We start from the raw sequence: 9,394 nt of genomic DNA, 5'->3' as shown, positions 1-9,394 counted from the left end.
AATCCTTTCCAGCCAAAGTTTGACTTGAATAAGGACATTTCTTCTCTATCCCTGGATGTTCACAGTTCATTTATTTGGTACTTTGAGGCCTGAACAATCAGCCCTATAGATCACAGCTAGGTAGCAGAGGCGGCGTTAAACTATTTGAAATTCAAGCAGGCAACTGTGTTTTTTCAAAGTCGAGCAGTGTCCTTCACGCTTCAAAAGAATAAACGAATTCCCCAGCCCTGAGCTGTGCCAGAGTCTCAGCAGCCGGAGACCCACAAGCAGGGGAAAAGGAAAAGCAGCAAGTCCATATTTTCTCAGCTGCGTCCCACACCCTGGCGGTCCACCTCTCTCACTTGGTGACGGTTTGGTGATACTTGGAGGCCCCGGCTTGGTTGGTTGGTTTGTTTCCCATATTAAACAGTTGCTATTCTCCTCACACAGAGCTACATTTTCTATTGCGATGTTCATACTTGGACCAGGACTGCCAGTCTTTGTGTGGACACTGTACCCACAGTGGGTACAGAAGGACAACAGCCTTACCTGAGCCTTACCTGATCACAGACATGATCAGGGTCCTGAGAGTTGAGCCCAAAGCTTGTCTCCCCCCAATCCCCCTCTCCCCATCTGGTTTGCATCTTCATTTTCAGATGAGTCTCCTTTCTTCTGAACCCACCCAGACCCTTCAACTGCTGGATTTACCCTGCCAAGGCAGAGACCAGAGTCCCTAGAGTCACCCGGCAGGGCTCCCAAGGTGGATGAGCATCTCCAAGCCCCACATAACACTGACATAGTATGCTAAGAGTGGCCTCATCCTAGTCCCACAAGGCTGGGGGTGGGGAGGGGCGGGTACGGGAGGATGACAAGGACAAAGAAACTGAAACGGGGTGAGGCACCTCTTCCTGCTGATCAGAAATAAACACTGCAAAAATCAGCAGGAACAGGATATTTACATGACCTTAAAGTGTCCCCACAGATTGCTTATTACTTACCAGGAGGGAAATTGTAAGTTATGCAGTGGAGAAATCAGACTGCCTCTTAACTAAGAAATCAAAAGGAATATCACCCTTTTCAGGCAGACAGACATCGGGAGCATCTAGAAGTGACACCCTGAGAAGCAGTCAATATCAGTTTTGTAATTTCCAGCTGAAAACGCATAACCTGAATCTAATTATGAGGAAAAATCAGGCACATCCAAACTGAACAAGTCTATAAAATATCTAGTCTGTATTCTTCAAAATTTCAATGTCATGAAAGGCAAAGAAAGGCAGGTTGCTATTCCAGATTAGAAGAGAGTAAAAAGACATGACAATTAAACATAATACATGCTCTAGGACTGGATCTTGTACTAGAGGGAAAAGAATACTATAAAGAACATTACTGGGTCAATTGACAGAACAAAAATATGGATAGTAGATTGAAGTATTATATGAAGGTTAAATTTCCTGAATTTCATAGCTGTACTGTGGTTAGGTGAGAGGCTAGCCTTTTTATGGGAAATACATACCGAAGCATTATGGGGTCAAGGGGTGTGATATCTGCAATCGACTCTCAGGTGGTTCAGAAATAATATATGTCCCATAATTATATATGTAACTATATCTATCTACCTATTTATCTATCTACATCTCTATCTATATCTGTCTAATATCTGTCGAGAGAGAGAAAATAAATGTGGCAAATGCAAAAAAACAAATGGTTAATCTAGGTAAAGGGTATTTCAGAGCTCTGAGTATTATTCTTGCAACTTTTCTGGCAGTTTGAAAGTATTTTTAATTAAAATAAACACCAAAGGGATCCAAGAGGAGGAAAAGCTGGATCCCCAGCTGAAATTTTAGGATTTTTTTCTTTCCTTTTTGAGTGACTTGAGGTGGCAGACTCGTCTTACAGCTTCTCTCTTTTGAAGCAATTTTTTTGTGGGTTGGTTGGTTTTCCTTTTGCTAATAGCCAGGAAGACGATCCAGCCCTCTTACATCAACATCACTGGGGCCACGGAGTCTGGCAGTCAGGGTGGAACCTTCTAGGTGGGCCAGCTCGGAAACATGGCAGCACGAGCTCACTCGCTGGTCTTTCCAAAGTAAAAAAACAAGGGATTCTGAGCCCGTAGGACCCACTTTGGAGAGTGAGGAGAAAGAGAAATGTTATGCCCATGTGGGGACTTGGGTCCAGCACCCCACCCCTACTGTCTGGAGTGGAGCCAGGAACCACCTTTTCTGTCTCCTGCTTGTCAGGGGGCAGTCAGAAGACACTTGTCAAGTGCTCCCTGCTCAGTTTATGGTATAAATGACTGCTGTCTTTTCTGAAGAGGTTAAGGACCTCAATACTAAATTCAGACTGCCTGGGTCAGGCACGGCTAGCAAGTGACTCACTAGTCACTTCGCCTGCAGCAAGCCTCCTCACCTCCACAAGCCTCAGTTTCTTCCCCCATAAAGTGCAGACAACATCATACTTCAGAGACTTCTGGGAACTACTGAAGGGGATACATCATATAGAGAGCTGGCCCACGCTAAATACTCCACAAATGTTCGTCATTACTCTTATTATTAACCACAGGCCCTGCCCTTTTGGAGTTGGCGGGATGGCCAAGAAAACCACATTTTAAGAAGTAATATAAAGTCTGCGGCCATGTCACCCTGAACGTGCCCGATCCCATCTGATCTCAGAAGCTAAGCAGGGTCGGGCCTGGTTAGTACTTGGATGGGAGACCACCTAGGAAAACCAGGTGCTGTCGGCATAAAAAAAAAATTAAAAATTAAAAATAAGGAATTGTAAGCTAACAAGGTCCTTGCAACCTGTGAGGTCAACCTGCTGGGTTGGGGGAAGTACACATAATTGCCACGTGTAATGAAAGCACAGTGTGGGGGCATCGTCTCAGTCTGGGGTGGAGGAGAATCAAGGTTTTCCGGAGGCAAAGGGTGTTTCACACACATATAAGTTGCTCACCCACTACGTGCTGGACACTGTTCTGGGCCCCATGAATACCACAGAATAGTCTCCGCTCTCACAGAGCTTCCGTTTTAGTTGGGAGTCTGGCTCTATCACAAACAGACAAATAAACACATAATATGTGCTGCAATGAAAAAATAAAACCGATAAAGGGGATAGAGTTTACCCATCTGTGACATGGGCAGGCTGCAAGTACCTAACTCAAACCCTCATCACAAGGATTAAATGAAATAATGTATAGAAAGTACTTAGTGTGTAGCCCAGTCTCTGACACGGAGTATTAGATAATTCACATGCCTTGCAAATGCTCAAAAAAGTTGATTGATTTGAATGGATTATTTCATTTGTTTAAATATGTACCAGGCCCTGACTGAACATCAGGATGACACGATCCAGCCGCAGTATTCGAGAAGCTCATCACAGTCTAGGGGGAGAGACAGATAAACAGGCAATCCCAAGTATGGTGTGATAAGAACCAAAAGTTATCAAGTGTTTACTATGTACCAGGCACTATTTTGAGCATCTTATCTGGATTAAGTCGTGTAATCTTTACAACTCTGAGCTAAGCACTGTTTCATAAATGAGAAAACTGAAATACGGAGAAGTTAGGTAATTAGCCCAGAGTCACTCAGTCAATGTCAAAGTGGCACAGCTAGAATTCTGCGCTCAGAAATCCCAACGTGCTATGGGAGACCGAAGAGAGCCCCTGACAAGATCAAGGAGGGCTTCCTGGAGGAGAACCCATCTAAAATGAGGTTCGTGTGATGAGTAGATATTAGCTGGGCAGGTGAGGGAGTGGGACTGTTCAGGTAGAGGGAACAGCTCGTGCACAGGCAAGAGGTGAGTGACTTGAGGTGGCAGGTCCTATTGGTGCCCAGCCATCAGTCTGAGATGGGGCAGTGGAGAAGATAAAGCTAGATAGAAGGGCAGGGACCAGTTGGGGTGGCCTTGTACTGCTCTGAGAAATGGGGCCTCTTTTCCTGGTGTGGAGGTACCCTGAGGATCCAGTGAAGAGCAGCTGCCTGCCCATGGGCAGCGTCCTCCATGTCGATGGCATGGGAGGAGGGGAACCTTATTAATGTGAACACTTTCGGCGAAGGGTATGCAAAGTGGGAAAGGCTGGGGAGCATCTTTGTAGTTTTGCTCCTTCAAATGCCAGGCACCTACTTCTGTGGAAACAGGCACTTGGCTGGGAGACTTCCACAGACCCAGAGTCTCTCTAAAAGGGGTGTCTCTTAAAGAGCCAGAACAGAGAATGAGAGGGGGAGCCCAGAGATGGATCCCAAGGGTGACAACTGTGGAACCCAGTAGGGATTTGGGACTTGGGTCTGGCTGTTTTTCTTGACTTAAAAAAATAATAATAACAAAACTTTTTTGACAGGTTATGCGAGCATACGGTAAGATAAATAAATAACAATTCCAGCAGTCTCATGAAGCCTACACTCAAAGGCACCCCCTCCCCAGCACCCAAGTCTCCCTTTTCTCTTCCCCAAGGCCACACACTTAATCATTTCCCTGGATTGCCTTCCAAAGACATTCTATGCATATATGCATAGGTTTATGTAGATGTATCCCATGGAGGAATTTTCATAATGAATTTTAATGATCTTCTTTTCAGGAGGAGCCCATTAAAAAGTAAAATATGTTTATTGTAAAGAATACTGGGCAAAACCCCAAAAAGTAGAAAAGTCGAATGAAAAGCTAAGCCACAAAGGCAATCACTGCTACCATTTTCAATTCAGGATTTCTGCTTTAATAAGAAAAATAAATAACCTCTAAGTGACATGGTAAAAAGCAGCTTTGCATTCTTTACTGCATCCCAGTTGCCCCCTCCTAATGGCATGATATTTGAAATAACGAGGATGATTATTACTTCAAATGAGAAGACGAAGATGGAAAAGTCAAGTCCTATGAAGTAAGTAAGGTCTGCTGAGCCCCTTTACAGGTCAGCTCCCCCATCTTCTCCCTGTCTCTCAGGCCCGTGGTTGGGGGCTTGAGGACAACTTCCTGGCCATCAGAGACAAAACCCCTGGCTTCCTGCCTTTGTCTGCCAGATGCAGGTCTCCCCCTGCTGTGGCCACCACCAGCTGCAGTGACTCACGGCCTGATGGGACTTCTCTCTCTCCTGCCCTCTGCTCTCTTGCTCCCTACTGGGTTGGGGGCTTGGCCAGGGAGGTTCAGGACATGTTTAAAGTACATGTTTGGGGTCAGACTGCCTGGATTTGCATCCCAGCTCTGCCCTTGCCAGCAGTGTGACTTGAGGCAAATTACTTAACCTCTTCGGAACTCACTTTTCCTAGCTGTAAAATGGAGAGTAACAGGACTTCCTCAAAGAGCTGTCATGATGATTAAATGCCCGTGATGTGCGGGCATGTAGTAAGCACTCAGTATGGTTAGCTGTTATTATGTTGGTCCTCCCAGCCCAGAGGTGAGGTAGGGAGGAGAGAGTTCTGTGTTCTGAGGGTCTTGTCTCCACGTTCCCCAACCCCCCTATCCTGCCCACAAGCCCCAGCTTCCCGAAGCCCACAGATCTTCGCTCAGGCTGTACCCTCTGACCCTCTGCCCAGGCTTTCCCGGCTGAGGAAATCTTTCTCATATTTCAGGATTCAGAGGCAAAGCCTCCAGGGAGCCTCCCACAAACACACCTCCACCCTCAGTCCAAATAAACCTCTTCCTCCTCTGGATCCGGCACCACTAGACACTAGATGAGCACATTGTATAGAAATTATTTGTGTAACCCAGGGGTCTCTCAGGTCCTCCAGCTGAGAAGTGTCTCAAGTTCTTTAAAGTTGCATCCACAATACCTTGCCCAATCAGACTGAAAGGCAGGCCTTAGCTGTCTGGCTAGGGGCACAGCCTCTTTTTCTTGCTGGAGAAAAGTAAGGATGCAAGATGCTCCGGGTGTTGCTGGCAGCCACCTTGCCACCCTTGGACGGAAGCCAGAGTGCAGAGCAGGAGACAGAAAGCTCCTGGCTCCTTATGCCATCACTGAACCACTGAATCACCTCTGATCCAGAGGCCAGGAATGCTGTGGGACTTCTTGGTGGTGAAATGATAAGTTCTCTTAATGTTTAAGCCAATTGAGTTAGGTATTCACATTTTCACTAATCATAGCACAAGAGCTTACTATGACCTGGCCAGTGTTATGAGCGCTTTATATGCATAAATTCACTTGACACTCACAACTACCTTAATAGGTAGATGCCATCTGTGTCATAGTCAATAGCACATTTTCTGGAGTGAGACCTCCTGAGTCTTACTACTTATTGTGTAAACTTAGCCAGCTGCTTTGCTTCGGTTTCCTCATGTGAAAACAGCACCTACCTCATGGGGTTGTAGAAAGTATTTAAATAAGATAATCCACATAAGGTACTCATATCCGTGCTGAAAAAAATTGGTCTTTGCGTTATCATTCCCGTTTTGCAGGTGAAACCAAGGCTCAGAGAGTCTCTGACAAGACCTAAGTTTACACATATAGTGTGTCAAACCTACATAATCTGGCTCTACAGCGTGCTGTCCACACTGCCACTGTCACTGCTGGGACACCGCCCCGTTCTTCCCTTCCTCAAGTTTACCACTGCCACAAGGCTAGGGTGTGGCAGATTTTCTGGAAGGTTGGTGGTGACGGTGGAGGGAGCCACTACTAAACAACTGGAATTCAAATATTAAACAGCCCAATTCTTCAAAGTCCAGTGAACATTTCCACCCCAGGAACTTATGGACTCTAGACAGACAGGTTGCTCTTTTTTCAGGCTCCATGTCTCTGTTCTCACCCCCTCCTTCTGTTTTCAGCTCTTAAGTCTCCTCTTACTTCTTCACCCGAGGCCTCCCCGCTGGCCCTCCGGCTCTCCAGGCTGTGGCCAGGGGAAGGGTGGTGCCTTTCACAGCCAAGACTGCCACAGACATATTTGGCCAAGCGAAGACCTTCATCTTCCTAAAGGGGTTAGTTACGTGACCAGGATTTCATCTAACATATGTTTCCTCCCCTCACAGTCTGAGCATCTCACGGCTCTGGGTGGGGTGGATTCAGGCTCCTGGCTCTGGGGCTCAGCCTTATTCCAGTGAGTATCCAGAGAAGGAAGGATGGATCTAACACACTCCTTACCCTTCCCAACCTGGCTGCTCGCCCACTTCTTGATGAGTCAGCGCCAAAGCCAGGCCTCTTGGCTTTTCCTGTTCTCTTCTTGGGCTCCGGAAGAACAGCAGGATGTGAGCTGCGCCCAGGCTCTTTTTGAACTTGGTGGAGTGACAGGTGTTGGCAGGCTGTCCCCCAGAGGCTGGGCCCATTGCTCAGTTCCCCACGTCCCACAGCCAGCCCCCGCCTCTCACCCTGAGGATGGGAGAATCCCATCCCAGGAGATGAGTAATGGATGCCACCTGGTACACGGTGCACTCCACCTGCTGAACAGAGGGGACAGGGTCAGAGAAGTTTAGAGAATTCTCCCAGGAGCTGGAGGGTCTGGGTTTGAATCCCTGGACACATGACGTAAACTCTCTGCCTCAATTGCCTCATCTGTAAAAACAAAAACATGGAGATAATAATAGTCTCTCTCTCCAAAATTGTAAGGAATAGATGTATTTATACCTGTAAAGCACTCAGAAGAGTGCCTGGCACATAAGAAGCACTAAGTCAGTGTTTGTTTCATGATAAACATAAATTCAGTAAACATTTAGTGAAGCCCACCAGATGCCAGGTCCAGGCTAGGTTCCAGGGACAGAGCCATGAGCAAGAACAAGAAGGATACAGTAGCTGCCCTCGAAGAAAGGGCATGTGGCCTCTCCCCTGGAAGGACTGAGTCATTAGAGTCGGGTGGAGCCCAGGAATCTGTTAGCAAATGGCACCTCCAGTCAAGTTTAAACTGCACTGAACAAATGGGGAAACGGAGGGAGGCTTGCGGAGGGGCAGGTCGTTGCCCAAGGTCTTAGATCTGGAGAATAATAACAATGCTAACACTGATGAAGCCCTTTCAATGCGTCAGACACCTAGGAGTTTTATTATTGTTTTGTCATTGTCCCCAGTTTATAAGCAAGGAACTGAGCACAGGGAGATTAAGTAACTTGGTTGAGGCTACACTGCGGGAAGTGGTGGAGCGGGATCTGAACCCCAGGTGGCCTGGCTAAGCAAACGGCAGAATGAGACTAAGAATGAACTGTTCTTTATCGAGTACCCACAGCACACACTGCAAAATACATCATCTTCTTTCATCCTCACACCACCAGATGAAGGAGGTACCATTACTTTCCCCACTTCACAGATGGAAGAACCGAGGCCCAGGGAGACGATGTGATTTGCCCAAGTTCTGACAACTAGAAAGTGGCAAAGCTGAGGCTTTTGCTTTTTATTTTATTTTTTTAATGCCTACAGCACCTGGTCTTCCTAGGTGGTCTCCCATCTGAGTACTAACCAGGCCTGACCCTGCTTAGCTTCTGAGATCAGATGAGATCCGGCATGTTCAGGGTGGCATGGCTGTAGACAGAGCTGGGACTTTTAGAAACGAGGCTATCCCACCACCCCTTTTATTCCCAGCAGCTTTCCCTGGCCTGGTTGGAGCTCACACCATCCCCTTCCACCCCTCCGGGCCCAGGGGAGTTCGTGCGGAGAATGCAAACGCCGTGGATCCACCGTCTGGACAAATGAGCATTATGAGCAGAGTCATTCTGCCAAGCAGAGAGAGTGCTATAGTGCAGCCGCCTGAGCCAAGTGGACGCCGTCCTGGACCAGCCACAGCTCTACTCCCTCTGGCCTGACCCCGAGATCCAGGGTTTTCTGGGAAGAGTGGACTCTACCAGGCTCAGAACACACCAGTGAGAACAGCAGTGCTCAGCTCCGCGGTATCCTCCTCACACTTATGTGAAGGTTAAACTTCACAGCCACCTTCTGAAGAAGGTTCTAGTATTGTCCCTGTTTTGCAAGAAGCGAGACAGAATGGTCTTAAGAGCCCGGCTACCTGAGTTCCAACCCCAACTCTGCCACTTCTTCTGCCAGTGCTGTCCGACTCCAAAGCGGCTTTCTCATCACACCGTTAAAGGCACCGAGCTCCTGGACGGATGAGCAGAATTTTTAGATTGAAGGGAGACGGACGCTTAAGGCTGAGCAAACAGCATTTGCACAGAGGTGGAAATGAGCCAGAGCTGCCTGGTAAGTAGTGCCAGAGTCAGGGCCCCATTTCCAGAGTGTCAACACCCAGCCAGGGCCCTCCCAGCTGATGGCAATCCAGATCATGCCACAAGTATTTCTTGAGTACCTACTATGTGCCAGACCAGATACTGGGCACTGAGAAAAGAAAGAGCAATCACAATTCTTGCCCTCAAGAAACTCAGTAATCTAGTGGAGGAGACAAATGTACCAACAAATCACTATAATCCAGCCAAATAATCATTTTATTTTGGACAGGAGAAAGGGAGCAAATTCTCCCTGGGAGGAGTTGGGAAAGGCTCTTTGGAGGAACTAGTATTTGAACTG

General features: G+C 47.3%; 2 non-coding genes across 2 annotated transcripts; one reads left to right on the top strand and one right to left on the bottom strand.

The window, feature by feature from the left end:
* Positions 1 to 2,600: 2,600 nt before the first annotated feature.
* On the top strand, positions 2,601 to 2,719 carry LOC120596429 (5S ribosomal RNA). Its single transcript, XR_005651148.1, has one exon. It is a non-coding gene; the product is annotated as a 5S ribosomal RNA (ribosomal RNA).
* A 5,568-nt stretch (positions 2,720 to 8,287) lies between these two features.
* LOC120596456 (5S ribosomal RNA) lies at positions 8,288 to 8,406 on the bottom strand. The gene has a single exon (XR_005651152.1). It is a non-coding gene; the product is annotated as a 5S ribosomal RNA (ribosomal RNA).
* Between the last annotated feature and the right edge of the window lie 988 nt (positions 8,407 to 9,394).

The sequence above is a fragment of the Pteropus medius genome, unplaced genomic scaffold (genome assembly GCF_902729225.1).
Source record: "Pteropus medius unplaced genomic scaffold, Ma_sr-lr_union100, whole genome shotgun sequence".
NCBI classification, from domain to species: domain Eukaryota; kingdom Metazoa; phylum Chordata; class Mammalia; order Chiroptera; family Pteropodidae; genus Pteropus; species Pteropus medius.
Note: the sequence above shows the minus strand (reverse complement) of the source record. Positions and strands in the feature narration are given on the sequence as shown.